The sequence below is a fragment of the Suricata suricatta genome, chromosome 6, assembly GCF_006229205.1.
Source record: "Suricata suricatta isolate VVHF042 chromosome 6, meerkat_22Aug2017_6uvM2_HiC, whole genome shotgun sequence".
In the NCBI taxonomy this organism is placed as follows: Eukaryota; Metazoa; Chordata; class Mammalia; order Carnivora; family Herpestidae; genus Suricata; species Suricata suricatta.
The window spans coordinates 77,487,284-77,511,066 of NC_043705.1; positions in this window are offsets into that span (position 1 = coordinate 77,487,284).

Sequence of the window (23,783 nt, forward strand, 5' to 3'; positions counted from 1 at the left end):
ACATGTTGCTGTCCAATTTTCCCAGCACCACCTGCTAAAGAGGCAGTCTTTTTTTCCATTGGATACTCTTTCCTGCTTTGTCAAAAATTAATTGACCGTACATTTGTGGGCCCAGCTCTGGATTCTCTATTATATTCCATTGGTAATATTATTTTTATATTAGAGAAATTGTAAATTAGAAGAAGTTTTGATAGTATGAAATGAACATGATAATTAGAACCATTCAAAAAGGATTAGGTTTTCCTGCAGTTTTAAAGATAGGCTGCTACTTTTGGTCTATAAAATATTAGACGAAGTAGGGAGTGTCATTTTCAGGCAGAAGGTTTACAACCAGTGTGAAACTGATCACACCTGACTTTGCTGTTGTGGTTGTGGAAGTATGTACTATTAAGAACTTAGCTTCAGTCTCATTCTCTAATCACTTTCGTGAACAGAGATCCTGTGCTGTCCCCTGCCAGGTAAGTAGGAAGTATGAAAAACAAAATAAAATACTTTTGGGCTATGCCACTGAGAAGTACAATTATATTTGATACTGCCTTAGAGTTTGGTCTTCCTTGACTGAAATTGCAAAAACTGGAAAGTTCCCACAACCCAAAATTAAAATAAATGACCTTGGCTGTGGGATAGTTGACAAGCTCTGGAGAAACAGACTTTGGAGCTTTGGGCGGGGGCAGAATAAAAGGTGATCTAGATTACAGAATGACAAATTCAAGGCAAACATTAGCTCTGATAACACTTAAGGTAGGCCATAAACTTAATAATCATGCACCCCTAGGTAAAAAGCCTGGAAAAGAGATTATCAGTATCATGGATTAGTTAGATCCATCTGTGTTTGGTCAAGGATTGGAAAAAAAGAAAAAGAGAAAGAGAAAAGCAAGAGAAATAAGGGGAGGGGAAGGTGGAAGGAAGGAGGGAAAAAGGAAGAGAAGGGAAAGAAAAAGAATTGATTTTCACAAAACAACTGGAGACTATATAGAGTCCACAAATTAAGAAACTAGCAGTATAGTGATCCATTGTGGGTGCAAACAGATGCTTAAGAAAAAAATCAATGAAAAGTCTTTGATAGAAGAGTGCCAACTAAATATCAGTCTTGATGATAACATTAGCCTTGATAGCTATGTCCATTTTTTTTTAATAGATTAGATGTTCAACAGTAAGGTCTATCCAAGAGCAGAGAATTCTAGGAAGTCAAGTGAAGAAAACACCCTAGGAGGTTACTGAATATTCCACTATGATCTGAAGGCAGGGTAAATTGATTAAATCAAGAACAAGGGACATCTATTAAGGGTGCAGAAAAGAAAACATAGTAAATCTAATATAAATAACCAAAAAATAATTGTGGTTTCAATCACTGACCTATTGTGCTGTCTGAATTCAATTAGTGACAAGCCGATTTTTGAGTTTAGCTTGAAGAAGGCTGATTTTTATGTATTCATGCTTTTATCTTAATGATTTATAATTCACACATTGTCACAGATATTTTGGAATATTGAAGAAACAAATATTTCTTGCTTAAATGAAGACTGAAGAGATTTATACAGTAATGGAAATAATATTGAAGTGTCAAAATTAAATAAGAAATTTTTGTAAAGGAGAAGGTTAGTATCAATGTGTTCGAAATAATTTAATATACATCTATGTGATCTTTCACTGGCAACTTAAGGTATTACTAGGAATATTCTTTCACTGGACAAGTTTTACTAACCTTCAAGATGCATTTTTCTTTACCATAAATATGTTGCCAATTGTATCATAAATATTAGTTTTCTATAGTTTGGTTTCCCTTGGTAGGAGAGGAAGATGAATGTGAACAATGTAGAGTAAAGTAGTTCTGATAAGAAGAGCAGCTACTGATAAAATGTCAACCTGATTTTCTACTTTCTAATCTATCTACCAATCTAACACATAATCTAATTCAGGGTTTGATTATCATATTTAGGCTCTACAGTTTGATATTGCAAACTTGAAATATCATCTTTCATTTTCTACCTAAATTTAATTGTAATCCAATAGCTGTCCATTCCTTCAAAGTAATAGAGAAATTTTTGCAAAGGTTTCTAGGGTTGAGTCTATGCCAGGAGTCAGCTTGTGTTGTCTATATGAAAGAATAATGCAAAGTCCATTGTCTTGTGAAAAGAATTTATGAAAAATATACCAATACTTCTGCTTTTGATACTATACACAAATGTTTATATATATTTTATATGATGCATATATTTATATGTGTTTATATATACATATATACATACCCATATGTGTTTTCTTCTGATGCAAACTGGGTAGTTTTATTCATGGATTAGTTTGCTAGTTTAGAATTGTCTAAGTGGTCAGTTGAATGTTAGATGACAATAAATACAATTTTATTGATAAGTAGAAGATGCCATAAATTCTGAAAATATCTCTAAATGGAAATGGAATCATCTCAAAGGGAAATAGACATTTCTTTTACTAATTTGCCTACATTTTAAGCAATTAAGAACAATAGGAAACCACTAAGCTTTTCAAAACCTTTCAAGAGCACAAAGTGGTTTTCAAGACAAGGCAATTTTTAAGTATTTTAAATTGAAGTAAAAAAAAACTTGGAAAGAGACAAAAAGATGAAAGGGATGTTATCAAACTCAGAGTCCATAAGAAGGAATAAACAACCTGTTAGGGGCACAATTTCTCTTAAATTGCACTGAAAATATTTGGGCACAAAATGATGTCAGAGTTTTCCATTACTTATGCTTCTGTTTTATGAGGTCTCATTTTTGCTCTTTATGGCAATTAAGCTAGCAGAAAGGAATTCTGCTTCATGTCTAAATAAAGGGTTAGGAAATTTACAGTTTAAAAATCGGGTTAGATTTTTCTGAGTGTTTTACACACTTTAAATTGGGAGGATCATCATAGATTTGCAGAAGGAATAGCAGAAGTGGAAATAGCAAACCCCAGAAACTGAAGCATGTTTACTGAAGGAATCAACAAGAAATGAGCTAAGTCCATTAGTAAAGAGGAGCTCCGAAAATATGACTGAAAGCTAATTATATTTTTGCTTTTAATGAATGTTTTATGTTTACAAATAAATGGGAATTGAGGTAAGTGTGTAGTTGGAATCATAACAAAACATGCTATGCAAGTCATCTCTCTCCCTTCAAACAGCTAACTGATCATGGTGCTTTGAGTTGATGGCAGCTACAGAATTCATTCCCACAGCATACTTTGAAAAAATGTCTACAGGTTGAATGAATCTGGAAAGAAATCTCTTGATTTTACAATTAAGGAAATACACACACACATCAATATTATATGCTCATGGTCACACTACAAATTGGCCAGACAACTAGTTTTAGAATGGAACAAACTTAGTTATGTAAATATTTAGGGAAGACCAAAGCCTTTTGTAATATAGAAAAGTCTCTATGATTAGGCATGTGGTACTTTAATTGGGGCAATCCACACATGTCAAACAAAAAAGTGGAAGAAAATATTTTGGCACCAGTAGTAAGTTCAGTTTCTCCCTCTTCCCTCTCTCAATCTTCTTCTCATGCTCTTTTATTCACTCAAAGATAGAAGCCAAATATACTGTAATTCAAGTAATTCTTCATACATATAAAAATATCCTTTGAAACTTCCTAATTTTAAAAGTTACTCTAAGGTATCTTCCTGAAGTAGGAATTTAGCATACATTTTGAGGATCCCTGGACAGCTAGATAAAGAAACATTAACTAACATCAGATGAACCTGCTTTGTATTTTTGTAATTTGATGAAATGTATTTGCATTTATCAAAAAACATACTCAAAATACAAATACACAGGTCAATTAGAAACATTCCATACGGACATAAACAGAATTTGCATTGTATATACCTCACTTGGGCAACTGGTGTAAGAGGTGGAAACAGGAGTTAGGAGACAGAGCTCATTTTAGACCTGCTTTTTGGTATGTTTGGAACTTTGTTTCTCCTTCTTTAAAAAGAGCAAGTTAGTTTTATAGATCTTCAAAATTATTTCTAAGCCTATGTTACATAAATTGTCAATATACAATATCTAAGTGAATTAAGTGAAAAATAGTTTTAAAAATGTACATTTCATCTATGTTTAGAATAGATCTCCAAGTCAATTTTTTATATCTGAACTGTTTATTAAATTATAAAAGTTTCATGAATGTATCAAAATAAGAGTTTAAAAATACAAAGAAAACAATCAAAGTAAGTTTCATTAAATATCAGTAGGGAATCAAGTGTTAAATGTGGTTAAAGTATTTTTCTATCCCTGACATGACACTGTCCGGATTATGCATTGTGAGAAAGAGTGTATATGAGACATGTTCACCACAGTGGAACAAGAAAGTCTGCCTAAGGACAGTGGAGTGGAAAATAAAGGGCAGAGGAGTGTGGTAGACCAGACAAAACGACAAAGTCTTTGGTATGTTAGTAAATAAACGTGTTGAAAAAAATAGAAAGTAAAAATATAAGTTTAATTCCTTACTTTTAAAAATCAGTTTAAAACAGCTTGATGATTCTAATGTTTTCAACATCAACTAGTTTCTGTAGCTTACTTACAACCTGCATTTTGGTGCATTTTCAAAGTATAAACTAGAACGTTGGGCTGTATCTTTTGGCATCCTCTTAATAGGAAATAATGACCAAATTATTGTTGTCATACTGTTCTTCACTGTCCCCTCACAAATTAATACTTTACTTTGATGAATTTGACTGATGCCAACATGTGAAAATGTAATTATAGATGATTCTAGATTAAGTAACTAGGGGTTCTTCTGCATTTCCATCATAAAAATTTACCTCTGTGTTTTCTCTTAATAGTCTCATAGTATTAGCAATTCATATAGATCTTTAATCCATTTTCAGTTAACTTTTATATTTGGTGTTAAGTAAGGGGCTTAACTTCCTTCTTTCACAAGTGGGTATCCAGTTTCTCCAGCACCATTTATTGAGAAGACCATCCTTTACAGATTTTGGCACCCTTGTCAAAAGTCACCTGACCAAAAATGTGAGCATTTCTTTCTAGACTACATTTCATTTGTCTATATATCTGTCTTTATGACAGTACCACATTGTTTTGATTACATCATACACAATGGTCAAAAACTAAAAACATTTGCTCCAAGGTAAAAAAAAAAAAGCAAGATTAGCTACTTTTGCCACTTCTATAGTGCTGGATATTGCAGCCTGAACAATTAGACAATAGAAATAAATGGCATCGAAATAGGAAATAAATTATCTCTGGTCACAGATACTATGATCTTAGATGTAAAAAAAAATCCTACAGATTCCACCAAAAGAGTCAGAAATAAATGAATTTGGCAAAGTTGCAGAATACAAACAACATTCAAATCTGTTGCATATGTCTATATTATGAACCTCAAAAGAAAATTAATGAAAACAATTTTATTTATAATAGCATCAAAAAGAACAAAATACTTGAGGATTAGCCAGGGGAATAAAATATTTATGCTATGAAAACTATACAACATTGCTCAAAGAAAATTCCACATAAATAAATGGAAATCCATCCCATGTCCATGGGTTGGAAAACCTAATATTGTTAAAATGTCAATACTACCCAAATACCACAGATTCAGTGTGAACACTATCAAAATTCCAATGATTTTTTTTTCCCCAGACCAAAAATAAAAAACCCCATTTAAAATTCCTGTGGAATTTCAGGGGCCCTTAAATTCATAACAATTCTCAATAAAGAAAAATTGAAGAACTTACGCTTCCTTATATCAAAATTTACAAAGCTACAGTATAATTGTTTTTGTATTTTGCACTAAGTGTCTAAGAAATATAGAAATCATAAGAATGGATGTAAGAGTAAAGATCTCTTTTTATTGTATCCTCCTTGCTTGCCACCACATAATATTACCCATATTATAGCATTTTGCAGATTTTGCAGACACTCTTATTAAAAACAAGAAAGAAAAAAAAATCAGGAACTTTTAGGTTACTAGACTACAAAATTTGACATACATAATCAAATCACAGTGAACCTTTGCCACACAACAATTTTGTTAGTGTTCTATGTTTCATGTTTAACACTGCCTAATAATTCATTGAAATTTTACCTTTATACCGTGTCCCTTTTCCTGCTTCTGACCCCAAAGAAAAGCACTTTTCAGAATGGAAATACAGTTTTTGATAATTCCTTTTGACACAATATATAGGATAATTACTTAGACTGCATAGACCTTCACAAAATTCTTATTCAATATATTTGGTATTACACAGTTTAGGGCCCACAATTTGGTCATGTAGTAAACACAAATAAACTTTAGTAGAATAAATTAGCTTAAATGATTCAAGGATTGAACATAATACCAAGAACAATGAGAAATTCACCCCCACCTGAAGAGTGAGCCAATGTCTGATCTTTGCTAATTTCTTTGATGATGTTAGCTCATATTAAATCATTAATTTATATTGAATGGACTTACCAGAAACTTGTTGATTATGTTTTTCTTCTCTATGAATAGTGTAAATCAAGCCTGCATTAGGTTTGTGTGTGGTGGATTGGGCCAGTAAAATTATTAACAGGCAATAGAACAAAATAACTTACAGGCCAGCATACTAAGCTGTCCTTACTCAATCGAGAACTGTGATCAAGTACAGAAATGGTCAAATACCTTGGATTCCAAGACATATATAGGCTTTTTAAAAGACTCAGGTGTATGCCTAATTAATCTTTAACAAAACAGGAAAAAGTATTCAATGGAAAAGATAGTCTCTTCAACAGGTGGTGTTGGGAGAGCTGGACAGCATAATGTAGAAGAATGAAACGAGACCACTTTCTGACACCATTCACAAAAATAAACCCTAAATGGATGAAGGACATGAATATGAGACAGGAAACCATCAAAACCCTTGAGAAGAAAGCAGGAAATAGCCTCCTTGACCTCAACCGCAGCAATTTCCTCCTTGACACATCCTCAAAGGCAAGGGAATCAAGAACAAAAATGAACTGTTGGGACCTCATCAAGATAAAAGCTTCTGCACTGCAAAGGAAACAATCAAAAAACTAATAGGCAACTGACCAAATGGGAAAAGATAGTGGCATATCAGATAAAGGGCTAGTATCCAAAATAAACAAGGAACTCACTAAACTCCATACCTAAAAAATGAATAACCCAGTGAAGAAATGGGCAGAAGACCTGATAAGACACTTCTCCAAAGAGGACGTCCAGATGGCCTACAGACCCATGAAACAATGCTCAGTGTCACTCATCATCAGGGAAATATAAATCAAAACCACACTGAGATACCACCTCACACCAGAGTGGCTAAAATGAACAAATCAAGAGACTATAGATGCTGGTGAGGATGTGGAGAAATGGGCACCCTCCTACACTGTTGGTGGGAATGTAAACTTGTGCAGCCACTCTGGAAAACAGTGTGGAGGTCCCTCAAAAAATTAACACCAGAACTCCCGTATGACCCAGCAATAGCATTGCTGGGGATCTACCCAAGGGATACAGAGGTGCCGATGCATAGGGGCACATGTACCCCAATGTTCATAGTGGCACTTTCAACAATAGCCAAATCATGGAAAGAGCCTAAATGTCCATCACCTGATGAGTGGATCAAGAAGATGTGGTCTATATATATATACAATGGAGTATTACATGGCAATGAGAAAGAATGAAATATGGCCATTTGTAGCAAAGTGAATGGACCTTGAGGGTGTTATGCTACGTGAAATAAGTAGGGCAGAGAAGGAAAGATATTATATGTTTTAACTCAAAGGTCTAGCAGGAGAAACCTAATAGGGGACCATGGGAAGGGGAAAAAGGGTGGGGGGGAAGAGTTGGGGAGTGGGAGTGAGGCAAATCATGAAAGACTTTTGAATGCTGAGAACAAACTGAGGGCTGAGGAAGGAAGGGGGAAGGAGAAGGGTGTGATTGTTGTGGAGGGGGGCACTTACAAGGAAGAGCACTGGGTGTTATATGAAAACCAACTTGGTAATAAACTAAATTAAAAAAAAAAAGACTCAATCTGTTTCCTCAAATTTAATGTGGTCCCTTCCGATTGTTTTCAGAATAATTTCCTTATGGGTACAAAATGGCATATTTCAAATTCAAGTGGATACCATTCCTACTAGACATGGGACAATCAAGCCATCAGGAAAACATTTACTAATCTCTTATTCTGACCTATTCCCAAAGCTGATTCCTCATGTGTCAATTTTTGACTACTCCTTTAATTTTTCCTCCCTCTAAATACTATGTTTGTATCCATTAATACTTATATTTAATGCATATGTCACAGGCACTGAACCCTCACAAAGAATGTTTGATTATCAGTCTAAACTGATGCTAATCTATTTACTAAAATTTTTATGTCAATTTTTAAGAATACTTGGTACATTTTCTGTTCCTGGGGCAAGATTTGTAATATAGGAGATAATAGGTATATTTTATCTAATAAACTACTTGTGTTTGCATAATTATATGTTGGTATTAACTTTATAACTTCTTAAAATTATTAAAGAACTATCTTATAAATGATAATCAAATACAGAGTACATAGTTGAACTTTTTTGTTTTCCTTACACCAAGGGTTCATGCCACATTTAAGTTATGTTCATAGTTGGATGATAATATTTCTCATAAGGTCTTTTTTTAATGTATTTTTGATTGCCTTTCCTTTTTTGATGACAGTAGGAATATTCATATGATATCTCACTCTTTAATATTCTAGTTCATATTTAACTTTTCTAAAAAGCTATCATTTTATGGTGCATTTTACTACACTGTTATTTGTCTTGAATACCATGCTTTTTTTTTTTCTGACATTCCCAAGTATTTGACTTAATGATTTGGTGGGAAAAACCCTCATTGACTGTCATTACATTTTCTCAGTCTCAAAAGCATTTGTTCTTCAAATTTAAAGTCTTTGATCGATTGTCTTCCAGTACCAGTGATACTTGTAATACTGATGTTGTAAATTAGAATCCTATTTTATCATTATTAACAAACTTATTCTACATGGGAATTTTTAAAGCTTCTATTTAACTTTGGCATCCAGAAATCTCACAAAAATTTGTCTAAATATGATTTATATGCTTATTAATATTCTCACATCAGTAATATTTAATTGATTATTTTTGCTGGGATATACCATTTCTTTAATTGGTTTCGTTTCCCCTGGTTTTCCTTTTTTGGTATTATAAAATACACTTTTGTCTATGTGGACTGACATAGCATGCTCAAGATTTTTATCAAATCTTATCTTCCTCATAGCCCTTAACCCCATCACTCTATTTTATTTATTTTCTTCAAATTCTGAGATATTTTCTTACTGCCTTTCTACTAAGTTTTTCTATATGCAAAAATATCTCCCAATTACCCTTATTATAGTAGCTGCTTCTTTTATGGATACCCTGTTTTCTCAAAAGTCATGCTACATTAAATATGTCATCTGAATTCTATTCTCTGAATTATGCATTTTCTCTATGGTGAGTTGTTCAGTCATCTTTCAAGCACCTCTTTCTAGTGCTGATGGCTTTCCTCATTTGCCTGGAAATCCTTGATTGTTTACTTATAGCTCTTAATCAAATTATTAATTTAATAATGTAATTTTCTTCTAATATATAAAGATACAGAAATGTCTATGTCTGTTTAGGGATGGATCTATCACCTCACAGTTTTCTTTTGTGCGCTTAACAATCAGGAAGTTATGCCAACTCCACTCTCAACGGTCATTAGCAATGCCAATATAAGAATGTTTTACTCTATTACACTAGTTCTTGCTGAGGAAAGCTCAGAAACACCTAACCAAGTGCAATCTTTTTTGGTGGTAAAGACTTCAGCTATATATGTGATTGGAAGAAGGAGACAAGGAATGCAAATCTGAGCTACAGTTTGGCTGATAGTATTTTAATCTGTCATCTAAATTTTAATCATTTTCCTTACTTCTGCTTTAACAACTGAAGATTTCTAGGGTTCTGCAATGCTTCTTAGTGTACATGTTTCTTTCATGTAATATGAGATGTAACTCCTTTGTTTTATTATTTCTGGTATTATGCTGATACATCTCACTTCTTCTCCCTTACCGCTTTTCTGAATGTATCCTTAAGTGTATTTAATAATGTAATTTCAATAGACGTGGGAAGATAACATAATCATCTATGTTAATCCCATTTATAGTCAGTTACATATTTTAGTTTCTTTGTTTCTATGTAGAAGCTATTTTGAAAAAATAAATGAACCAATATACGTTAGAAAAAATTTTAAAATAGCTCCAGAAGTACAAATTTATTTTATTATAGAGTGATGTAGATTCAGTTTTTCTTGCAGATCAATGATATTTTTATATAATTGAGTCTTTTCTCCTTACAGTGAACAAAATTGACATGTTCTTTTATATAATTTCTCCTGTTGGTCATTCACACAAATGGATCATCCTTATTTATTTTAATGATGTTCATTATCTGATGGTTATTCCATAATGGAGAAAGTTGATTTAAGGGAAAGCTTAGAAAGTAAATGGACAATTGCTATGATTTAGACACAAATATAGCTGAAATAATCATTTCTTTATAGTTTTAAGAGTATGAATACTGCTAAGGAAAACAAAGAGATCACCAAGGGAATGATTGCAAACAGACAAGATAGTAACAGACATTGTGAAAGCCAAAAAATGAGGGAATATATATGATAAAATTTAAATGTAGTCAGGAAATGAGAATAGTGAATAAACCAGTCATGTTCATGTTACCCGATTTTCTTCATAAAAAAATTTAAAAGTGACACTTAGATGGATGGCTTTGAATAGAGTGTGCAGAAATAAACCTGTGTTTGTATGGTCAATTAATCTAAGACAAAGGAGGGAAGAATATATAATGGGAAAAATACCATTTCTTCAACAAATCATTTACTCAAATAATTTTGGGTAAATTGGATAGCTGTATGCAAAACAATGAAATTATACTTTCTTAAACTATCAAGAACAATAAACTCAAAATGGATTAAAGACCAAAAATGAGGTCTGAAACCATAAAACTCATACAAGAGAACACAGGCAGGAATCTATTTGACATCATTTGTAGCAATATTTTTCTAGGTATGTCTCTTTAGGCAAGGGAGAAAAAAAATCAACTACTGAGACTACACCAATATAAAAAGGCTTTGCACAGAGAAGGAAACTGTCAACAAAACAAGGCAACCTATTGAATGGGACAAGATATTTTCAAGTGATTTATCTATTATGGGGTTAATAGCCAAAAAAAAAAAAAAAACCCTCTAGCAGGTCAACAACTCAACATCAACCCCCCCCAAATAATCCAATTAAAAGATGGACATAAGACCTGAATAAACATTTTTTCAAAGACATACAGATGACCAACAGACACATGAAAAGATGCTCAACGTCACTGAACATCAGGGAAATGGAAATCTGAACTGCAATGAGATGTCACCTTACACCTGTTAGAATGGCTAAAATTAGAAAAATAAATGATCCATGTTGGTAAGGATCCTGGGTGGAGGAAGGGAAGGTACCCTCATGCACTATTTGTGAAAATGCAAACTGGTACAGTTACTATGGAAAACAGTATATGTGTTCTTAAAAAATTAAAAAATAGAGTTACTATAAGATCTAGTAATTCCACCACTGAGTATTTAACTAAAAAAGAAAATACTAATTGAAAAAGATGTATGCACCCATTTGTTTATTGTAGCACGATTTACAATAGCTTTTTTAATACAGTGTATTAAAAATAAGTGGTATATATACAATGGAATATTAGTTGGTCATAAAAAATGTGATCTTGCGATTTTTAACATGGATGAACATGGTGGTTGTCAGGGAAGTGGGTGGGGGGATATAGAGGAGATGAATAAAGGAAATAAGAGTACACATACTGTGATAATAACTCAGTAAATCACAAAATTTTTGAAACATTAAATTGTATTGAAATTAACACTTTTTAAGAATACTTACATAAAATAATTTTAAGTGTTTTGGACTAAGAGTTTACTATAAGATGTTGTGAATTATTTTTTGAAGGATAGCAGATCCATGACAAAATTTAGTAATAAAATATAAATATTAAAACCTTAAAAATTAATATTTATTTATTTTTGCTAGAGAGACAGAGCCTAAGCAAGGAAGGGACAGAGAGGGAGAGAGAGAGAGAGAGAGAGAGAGAGAGAGAGAGAGAGAGAGAGAGAGACAGACAGACAGAGAGAGGGAAAATGAATCTGAAACAGACTCCAGTTTCTGAGCTGTCAGCACAGAAGCCATTGTGGGGCTTGAACTCATGAACCATGAGATCATAGTCTGAGCCCAAGTCAGAGCCTAATCAGGTACCCCTTAGGTCTCAAGTGTACCTGTATACATATTTAAATAAGATTCTATTATAAAATGAATCCATCACTAAGTATTATTTAATGGGAAAGGCATATCTGAGTTAGTATTCCAGTTATCTCTCAATTATTAGTTGTAGCACTTTGGGAATTTAAATTATTTACATTAAGACTATTTTCTGGTGTCCAAAATTTTATGTCTAAAATGGCATACTCATACACACCTTAAGTGTATAATTAAATTTTATAATGCAGGTAAAGGATTTAGCATAATCTCTGAAATGTTTGAATTCCTCAAGAATGTTATGTCTATTTTTCATCCTATTAATACTAACCATTTGTAAGGTCTAATTTACTACAGATTGTGACTGTCATACCATTTTACAGATGAGTAACCTGACAGGTTAAGTATTATATCTAATATACACATAGTATTTATCAAAGCAAATCTAATGATCAACTGGTATTTGATGCCCAAGTACTATCTCCAAAGCCCATTGACTAAACTCGGAAATTAATACTTCCTTCATATAATCATGATTTTATCTATTTTATCTACTACCTAGGGACACTGATCATGATTATATGAAGGAAATCTTAATAGTTAATAAGGTATTCCTGTATTAAAGGCATTAATGTGGATACATTGAGGTAAGCAACCAGGAAAAGGACAAAGCAATTGCCTTCAAAAAAGTCACATTCTAGAAAACACGAATATCGTAACAGTCCACTATGAGTAGTTTCCTGTTTCTGGTAGGCTAGTTTATTCCACCTGCTGAATAACTACATGATGATAAATGCAAAGGAAGTTTTCATTGTTTCTTTAAGAATAAAAGCATCAAAATGTTGTTAAGTCCTAATAGTTAATAAAAAAAGAATTTAGAGATGTAGATAAGCATGAGAACTGCTCTTGCCTTAAGGGTATTTCTCTTCTCCACACCTTGAAAACCTATTTTGATGGACTTTCAGGAAAAGGAAAATACCAAAGTTAGTATCTAAGGAGATAAATAAAAGAACATCTCTCTCCCTTAAATGTAGATTTTAACAACCTAAGGGTAAAGGTAGCCCATGCAAAATCATAACCCAGTTCTAATTCCCCAGCTAACATGAAATATTTAGTCTTCAAATTGGCTTAATGTGATTTTTAATTGGTAAAGCCACCAGATGCTTCACAGAAGCAAATGTGTTTCCATTCAAAGAGGATTTGTATTTCCTCAAAGTAACTTTACCGTATTACTCACAGTATCTATATAAATATATTTTTTAAGTATTATGCTCAGCCAAAGGCTATAAAAAACGGGAAACTAGTCTCAAAAAGCAATAGCCAGCCAAAACCCCAGAGACACACCCAGTTTCTAATAATCCTGGAAACAAAACATATAAGACACTAAAAAATGTTGAAATAAAAAATGAGTGAGTTTAAGATCAGAAGAGGCAGAGCAGATTAAGTTTCATGACTCAAATATCTCGGAAAAAATTCATGAGAACATATAGGGAAGAGGAAACTAGATGGAAAATGTGGAAGATAACTGCGATTTGGCAGAGCAAAAATGAGCTGGAAACATAGCAAAGGTGTTTTTTTGTTTGTTTGTTTGTTTTTTTTTTTTTTTTGCTTTCTTCATACAGGTCTAGTTGAAGAAAAATAAGGATTTTAACAATAGGTTGTATTGAGGATTTAGAATAGGGAGCAGATTTTTTTTTTAAGTTATGAAATAAAATCCACTACAAATGAATTTAAGTGGTTAAGAAGAAGTTGGAATTGAACGTTACTCCACTATCTCCAACTTGGAATATGGAATGAACTATAAAGTAGGGAACATGTGTGGTTTTCTCTTGTACAACATATAAGGTACCTGTTAAATACCTGAAAAGAAACTTTGAACAATATGGAAAAACCATTGGTGCAGCAAGAAATCATCATATCATAGTTTGGTCAGATTTGCTTTTTCTTCCTTGGGTAGAACGTAACATAATGATGCAATTTAAAACATATGAATCTTTAGATTTAATGAAACACAGCTAACAAAGGTAAATGACTACTGATCATTAGAGTAAAATTTTTTTTTTACATTTTTTTAATGTTTGTTTATTTTTGAGAGAGAGAAGGAGAGAGAGAGGAGAGAGAGAGAGAGGAGAGAGAGAGAAAGAGAGAGAGAAAGAGAGAGAGAAAGAGAGAGAGAGAGAGAGAGAGAGAGAGAATGAGAGAGAGAGGGGAAAGGTTAGAGAGAGGAGATGCAGAATCCAGAGTAGGCTCCAGGCTTCTGAACAGTTAGTGCAGAGCCCGGCACAGGGTTTGAACTCAAACTGTGAGCTCATGACCTGAGCCAAAGTTGGCTGCTTAACTGACTAGTCCATCCAGGTGCCCCTAGGGTAAAATATTCTCGACTCTAATAAAATATGCCTACATTAGTAATGATGCAGATATATTATTCACATCCATCTATTTAGATCACAAATTCCTGATAGAATTATTATAGAAATTAAAAAGAAATATAAAAACCATACATGTATTAATGTTACCATGTATTATGAGAAGCTAACATATATGTACAATTCATTATATACTTTCTCCCCTATAGTTCTGAAAACTTATAGACAAAATAATTCTACTCTAAAATACGGGTTTTTTGCTCCTCTCATGTAATTAGTGTATGGGTTAAAACTCCAATACTCATTTGATAATTCTGCCTTATAATTTATTCTAAAAATAATTTATTGGTCATGTTTAGGAAGTTTCTAGCTCATCACAAGTACATCTTAAGCTAACAATTTTGGGAAAACATGGCATTTGATGCTACTCGTATCATTGTCAGAGATGCACTTCTCGTCTTTGAGAACATCACTTAGCTAAAAAAGGATTTAATCAAGGTGCAGTTGGTTGTCTATTAAGGTAGAGACTTTGATGAATCTAAGTACAATTCAGATGTGAAGGGACATTATGCTCCCAGTGAGCACCAGAAATGATTGTTGTGCATATGCAATATCACTGGCACCTTAAATGTTCTGCAAAACCTAAAAATGAATGTCCTTTGGTGACACTGAACCAAGGGATATAAACTTCAGAAAATCTAAGGAAACAATTTCATCAAGTTCTTGATGTTTTACTCTTTAGAGATGTAAAAAAAAAAAAATACTGATGATTTTTAGTGCTTCTCCACATGGGTCCTTGTATTTCATTTTCCAATTTCTAAACTTAACATTTCAGATAAAATATTTTAAATAAATTCCAGAAAGCATCACCCAGATGAATGATATTAAAGTTCTGAAAGAATTTAAAATATATAGAAGTTAAACTTGAATGCTTTAAATTAGAAGCAGTTTGAGGTTTTTGTTGTTTTGAGGCTTAGTATTGTCAAGACCTGGATTCCCCCAATAAGCTGAATGCAAGAAAAAGATTTTAACCAAACATTCAAGGAAAACAATGTAATTCCTCCACTAGTCTACTCACTTTAAACAATATAAAAATAGTTCTAGTTTGAAGCAAGAAGTGTAGCAGGTTGATGTCAACAAGTTATTGATTCAGGGCAGAACAAGCACACTGGCACTTAAGGGGAAAAAAATGATGTGGAACAATTAATACTTTATTGGTTATCAAACATGCCCCAAATGGAAATTTCTCTATCGTGGAGATGTTTAAAAAGGAAAATGTCATTAGCCATCACCGAATTCCTAATATAAAAATCAATCACTCATTTCATTTAATAGACTATTCTCGCAGGTATTTTTAACCATGATTTTGCTGATCACTGTAAAAAAAAAAAAAAGTGGAGAAGTAAGTCTGACTACATCGTATTTTGTGTATTTCTAGTAATTCAGTTACACTCCTAAACCTTAAAGGGAATACAGAAACACCAAATCCAGGTAGAATGAAAAAATATAATTAGGTAGTGTAATTATGAATTTGTTCCTTCTGGTTTGATGAAAAGCATCTTTTCTATGCTGTATAGTCTACCTAGGAACACCACTACTTATATTGTTGTGTAAAATGTTGTTTAAAATTCCTCAAAACGACGTTGAGATCATTAACTCCATAAGCACTAATGCATGCTGCGCTTTTAAGACTGTAATAAAGACAAACATGAGTAGGTAACCTTAAAACTGCCTTAATTCTAAAAAGAAATGGGTAAATATTTTTGCCATCAAAGGAGGAATAAAAAAACATGATTTACCATATTTTTATACAAAAAATGTTGTTTAAAAAAAAAACAGACAATAAATGTGTAACTTGAAGAACTTTGCCTGGGTAAGCTGAAGGAAATTCTCCTTGAGGCTTTTTTGCTTGAACTTCCTAATTTGGACCACAGTTTAAGTTACCCGTTCAGGATTGGATGATCATCATCTCAAATAACCAGACACTACTTCACTTACTTTTTTTTTAATAAATACTTTTATATACATATTTTTTTCATAAAATATAGTGTTGGGGAAAAAACATGCTCTTACTAGTTGATCAGTTATCACTTTTATAAACAGATCAAGTGCCCTCCTCTCTTTCTTGGCAATATATTAACCTTAGCATACACCACTATAGCAAAGCAAACAGAATTATCTGTATAGTGTATATATTACATTCCGTAAAGTTTGCCAAACAGTGGAAAAGAAATAAAGTGCCTTCAACATTAGATCCAGATCATATCCTAGCTCTGTTTCCACAGATTGCCACTCATAGACTTGAAATGCAGCATAAAATATAAGTAACTCACACAAGATACTAACTATACGTCTGAATTAAGTGATGTTCCATTTATTGAATAACATGACCAGATTAAAATTCCAAGCAATTAGTATTTTTTATATTAGAACAAATATGACTTTCTACAGCTGAAACGGGTAAATATGAAATTTCCAGTATCTCTGACAATGAAGTATAGAATTATGATAATAATACAAAAGAAATTCTTCAAATTTAAATGCTTTGTCCACAAAAATTTTAGAGTTTTTATTTGTAAGAAATTAAATATCCTCAATTTATTGGAAAATATATTTCATATACACTTATGGATCTTGTATGCATATTTATAGTCAAAATAATTTTTATTATTCTGATTATCCTGTATTGCTGATTATAAGAATGCTTCCTTCTCCTCTTTTGTATTCTCTTTTTCTCTCTTAAACCCTAAAGTTATACACCAAATTTTAGCTTTAATGATTCATTTAAGTGTGAGTTTTGCTTAAAGTCTACTTTGTTTAGGTATATATGCCAAACTTGAGTTTTTAAAAAATAAACTTCTAATGTTAGCTTTATAGTTACAATAAAATTACAAAAACAACATACAGAGGTCCCATGAGCCCTACAGCAAGTTCCCCCTATTATTAACATCTGCTATTAGTACGGTAATTTTGGTATAATTAATAATAAGGTTTCAATATTGGTTTACTAATTTCCATACTTTATTCAGATTTTAATTTTACCTTACATCCTTTTTCTTCTTTCATGATCCCATTTAGGAACCAAATTACATTTAGCCTTTACGTCTCCTTACATCCCTAATGGCTGTGACACTTTCTCAGGCTTTCACTGTTTTTGATGACCCTGATAGTTTTGGGATGTACTGTGTTATTTTGTAGGTGTTCCTCCATTTAAATGTGTATGATGCTTTCCACATGAATGATATTTTATCTTCTGTTAAGTTGACCACGGATGTAAAATGCCATTCTCATCATATGACATCAAGGATATATACTGTCCACATTTAAAAAAAGTGTACCACCTTTATTTGAATTTTGCATATTATATATTCTGTTCTTGTACTTTCAAAGTTTTATTTCCTTACTTTTAAGGTGTGTCTCTTGCAAACTGCCTATTTTATCAATGTTTTTTGAAGTTCGAAAGAGAGAAAATGTGCATTTGAGTAGGCAGGGGAGCAGCAGAGAGAGGGAGAGAATCCCACGCAGCTCTCTCACTACCAGCTCAGAGCCCATCAAGGGGTTCTACCTCATGAATCATGAAGTCATGAAATCATGAAATCATGACCCAATCCAAAATCAAGAGTCAGACACTTAACCAACTGAGCCACCCAGGTGCCCTACAAACAACCTATTTAAAATATCTATTATAATAATCTTATACATTTACATGGAGTTGTTCATTTAAATTTAATTAGTAATACAGTTGGGTTCTATCTGCTATGAACTACTTATTTTTATAACATGAATTGGTTCACTTCTATTTTATTCCTTCTTTTGAATTGGTTATATATAAAGGTATACATTTGGCTAACATAGTATTAGTCTCAGGTTACACATCAAGAATCTAGAATAATGAGAGAAAAATAGGCAACAAGAAGGAAAGAAACAAAGATAGCACAAATAAGTTGAACTGAAAGAAAATTCAGATTATCAGTCAAACAAAACTTTGTTTTTTTGAGAGAATAATACAATTGATCAACTTCCAGCAAGTGTGACAAAAATACAAATTACCAACATCAGGTCTGAGAGCAAATATACACACTGTATGGACATCAAAAGTATGGTAAGGAGATACAATGAACAAGTCTACACACCTAAACTTGACAATGTAGATTAAATGAACCAGTTCTTTAAAAATAGGAAAGTTCCACAAAATATCTAATATGAATTAATGTGATTAGCTAGAATTTTATTAATTTCAATCCATAATTTAAAAGCTCCCCCAAATTCTCATGCTCACATTATTTCAATAAATAATTTTTTAAACATTTGAAAAAGTTAACACCAATTCTATATACTACCTTCCAAAAAAATAGAAGAGGACCCCTTCCAATATTTTAAGAACCTTTTACTTTTCTGATTCCAAACCAAATACAGTACAAAAGGCATTAAGACAAGTCAATATCCATAATGAAAATAGGCACAAAAATCATATAACATTATCAAATAAGATTCAGTAAAATATAAGAAGTATTATACAATGTGACCGAATGAGTCTTATTCTATAAATTTAAGACTGGTGAAATACCTGAGAGATCAGTGTAAAGTGATGTATTAATACTCAAAGATTTACACTGTCAGCACTCTCATTCAACATTGTGCTGCAATTCATACTCAGTCTAAAGGTAAAGGAGATACAAGGCATATGTATTAGAAAAAAATAATAAAGCGATTCCTATTTGCAGATGACCTAATTGTGTAGATTATCTCAAGGGATTTAATGAATACATAACTATCAAGTTCATTTAGGTCACAAGAGACATGACAAACAAGAAATTGCAAATGACATTAGCAATGACCACAAGTACACCAAAATTAGATACATAATGCCATTTTCTGCTGCTTAAGAAAGTGAAATAATACACTGGTATAAATCTAACAAAACATGTACAGGACTTGTGTGCTAAAAAAAAAAAAAAATCACAACACTGATTAAGTCCAAAGATTTACATAAAGAGGCACACTATCTTCATGGATAGGAAAATTCAACTAAAATGTCATTTTTCTCCAAAAAGTTTTAACCAAATTACTCTCAAAATAATTTTAGACATAGGTACATTTATTCTAAAATTATATGAAATAGCAAATAGAACTAGAATAGCTCATACATAAGTCTATACAAATTCAAGACTTTAAGGCTACAACAGTCAATCCTGTATGGTAATGGTGGAGGGATAGGCATGCAGATTAATGGAACAAAGAGCCTAGAAATATAGTGAAACAAAAATGCTCAGCTACACAAAAGTAAACATAAAATAATGTTAAAAAAACTAAGTAAATGGATCCCTATAGATTAAATAAAAATGAACTTTGACTTCTACACCTCAAAACTGTTATTCAAAATTGATCACATAAAATCTCAAACACCAGACTCCACAATTATCAGGAACAATAAAGAAGAAACTATCTTAAATGTAGAAATGGGCAAGATTTCTTCAACTTGGCACCAAAGTACGATACATAGAAGGAAAACCGAAATATTGGATTTCAAGAATTAAATTTTTGCTCCATGAAAAGCACTTAAGAAATGGGGGGGGGGGCAGGGAGGAGCTACCCAGTGGGAGAAAACATTTCAAACTGCATATTTGGCCAAGACTGGTATCTAGACTAGGTCAATAAAATACTGCCAAATTCAGTAACGAAAGAACAAAAAATCCAATTAGAAAATGGGCAAAATACATAAGAAACTTCAAAAAGGATATACAGATTGCAAAAACATGTAAAGATGTCCAACATTATAGTCATTAGAGAGATGCAATTTAATGCTGCAATGAGATATCAGTATACACATATCTAAATGGCTCAAATTTTTAGAATATTGTTTCTAAGTGTCAACACCAAATACTGGCAAGGGTGTTGAAAAAAGAACTTACACTGCTGTTGAAAGGTAAAATAGTAGATCAGCTCTGGAAAAGAGTTTGACTATTTCTTAAATTGAAATATATAAAATAACCCTAAACTAGCAATTATACTCTTGTGTATTTATCCCCCCCAAATTAAGATTATGTTCACTAAAACCTGTACTAAATGTGTTTAGCAGATTTATAATGTCCAAAATCTGGAAACACAGACACCTTTCAAAAGATGAATAAATGGCTAAGCAAACTGGTACATCCATATCAGGAAATACTTTAGAGCAATAAGAAAGAAGGGTATTGGGGAATCAATCCACAGGGAATTAAAGAATAATAGAATATCCTAGTAGGTTATATAGCAGAAGATTTCATTTTTTTAACATTGCTGAAATGACCAAATTGTAGAGATGGAGAACAAATTAATGGGTGCCTGATCCAACTGTAAAAGAGAACATGTGGAATCGGTGGAAGAGTGATGGAAATATTTGGGATTCTAACTATATTAACACCAATGTCCTGGTTGTGATATGATGGTTTTGCTAAATGTTATCACTTGGATAAAGTATGATTAGGATGTCTGCATTATTCCTTACAACTCTATATGAATCTATAATGATCTTAATTTTTTAGAAGAGAAAAATCATTAATCATTTTTCAGTTATTGATACAGACTAATGCACAGAGTTTAAGCATCAATACTTGCTTTAGCTCCCTATCTCATATACAGTATTTCTAGTTTCCTTTATTTTATTTTTTATTTTATTTTATTTTTTTAGGAAGTAAATGTTCAGCTGCCACTACCTACTTTCACTTGTAGAACACAGCAGTCCATGTTTTCACGACTGTTTGTTTTAATTTCTGTTCCTTTCTAAAGAATTGTTTTTAAGACCAACTATTGTGTACTTATAAGAACAGTATCCTGTCTATATCTTTTTCTGCATCTATAATTTACATATATACTCATGTCTGTTTATCTAAATTTATTTTAATAAGAGTAAGTGCTTCAATAGTGTATTTGTTTTGCAATCTTGATGGGAAATACCTCAATATCAAAGTAAATGTTTAGAAAATGTGCTGGTCCCAAATCCTTGCTCAGTGTGGAATATAAAGTAACGTGTCATATCTAATCACATTCAGAACAAAACACTTGTTGAGAATATAGAGTTTATAAAGTTTCATTGCTTAAAATAAATGGTTGCTGTTTGAGAGGTTGAAATTTTATTACCTGTTTTCAATGTTTAATCAATGTGGAGGAAGTGGATACAAAAAATTTTCTCCCAGAAGGATTGTAACAGACCAGGACAAGAGTTAGATTAGCGTAAATACTATAAAACACAAACCAGCAACACTTCAAAGATTGTGAAAGCAAACATTTGCCAACCAAACAACTAAAAAAACCTCTCAATGATGGTCATAGTATGGATCATCTCTGTTGGCATTAGAAAAATGCTTACTGATAAAATATAGTCGAGACAAGATGAGGGTAGATTTCACCCAAAGAGAGATTAGATTTGCTGCCTATGATGTTATTTATTCAATAATTAAAATCTACTTATTCAAAAGTTTATATAGAATAACTACTTGATATGAGACATAGTTTTAGATAATGGATGTGGAAAAACCTGCTTATTCCTTTACTATAGTGCCTCTATATTATTTTAAAAGATAAGCAATACTCAGGCAACAAAGGTGCCAAAGACACAGCACTACAGCAGTGAGAGTTTTAAGACAGAGATGTTTCATGTAGTTTTTCAAAGGAAGAATTCTCTCAAGAGTTGCTAATTTAGCTGAGTACTGTAAAAGAGGGGCTTACCAATGAAATTGTATGTGCAGAGATATTTTTGAGCAGAAATACCAAGTACAAAATTCTTAAAACAATAGTTGTGAAATTTACACTCAACATGTGTTTTCATAAGGCAAATACAAAAATATATATTAAATTTTATCTTGATATTAGTTCCTCAGATGTATTTTTAGATGTGAGAATTCCTAATTGTACCTGAGAAAGGTGGAAAGTTGTGAACAGCTATCAACTCACAATGTATAAATGTACATTAAGCAATGTTTGTTTCTGCTCATCATGTGCCCTAAATGCTAAAAACATCTTATCTTAGCAAAAGATATCTTGAGGCCTATTTAATATCTATAAACAAACTTTTGATACTATATATTCTGACAGCTACCAACATTTCCTCATTAAAATATAAGTCTCCATGCACCTGTATGGCTCTCTTCATTTCAGCTCAGGTGATGATCATGCAGTTTATGAATTAAGGGCTTGTGCTGTCAGCACAGAACCTGCTTGGGATTCTGTCTTCTTCTGCATCTCGGCCCTCCCCTGCTCATGTTTGTTCATTCGTTCTCTTGCTCTCGCTCTTTCTCTCTTAAAAATAAACATTAAAAAATAAGTCTGTCTGATGAATAAATCTCTAACTTATTGGCAATGTTCAGGAAGAATGTGAGCCAATCCATGAATGGAGTAATGACATGATTACTGTCCATAAGTCGGATGTGTCGACCACATTTTTACAGGTTAAAAGCTTACCAAATTATTTTCTACCATGATTTAAAGATATAGCTCACATCTTTGAATCAATTAACATCACAAATTTGTCAAATAGGTTAATAGTGGAGGACCTATCTGATACAGAATTGAGTAATTCCATCAGGAAAAAAAAAATGGAAGAGAAGAAAAAACCTAAGTTGCCAAGCTGGTAAGTATTAAATATTAAGTGCTGTACAACATGTAGAAGAATGAAACTAGACCAGTCTCTTACACCGTACACAAAAATAAGATCAAAATGGCTGAAGGACCTGAATGTGAGACAGGAAACCATCAAACCCCTTGAGGAGAAAGTAGGGAAAAACCTCCTAGACCTCCACCGCAGGAATCTCCTACTTGACACATCCTCAAAGGCAAGGGAAATGAAAGCAAAACTGAACTCTTGGGACTTCATCAAGATAAAAAGCTTCTGCAAGGCAAAGGAAACAATCAAGAAAACTAATAGGCAACTGACAGAATGGGAAAAGATAGTTGCAAATGACGTATCAGATAAGGGCTAATATCCAAAATCTACAAGGAACTCACCAAATTCCACACCTGGAAATTGAAAACTTCAGTGAAGAAATGGGCAGAAGACATGAACAGACACTTCTCCAAAGAGGACATCCAGATGGCCAACAGGCACATGAAACGATGCTCAACATCACTCAT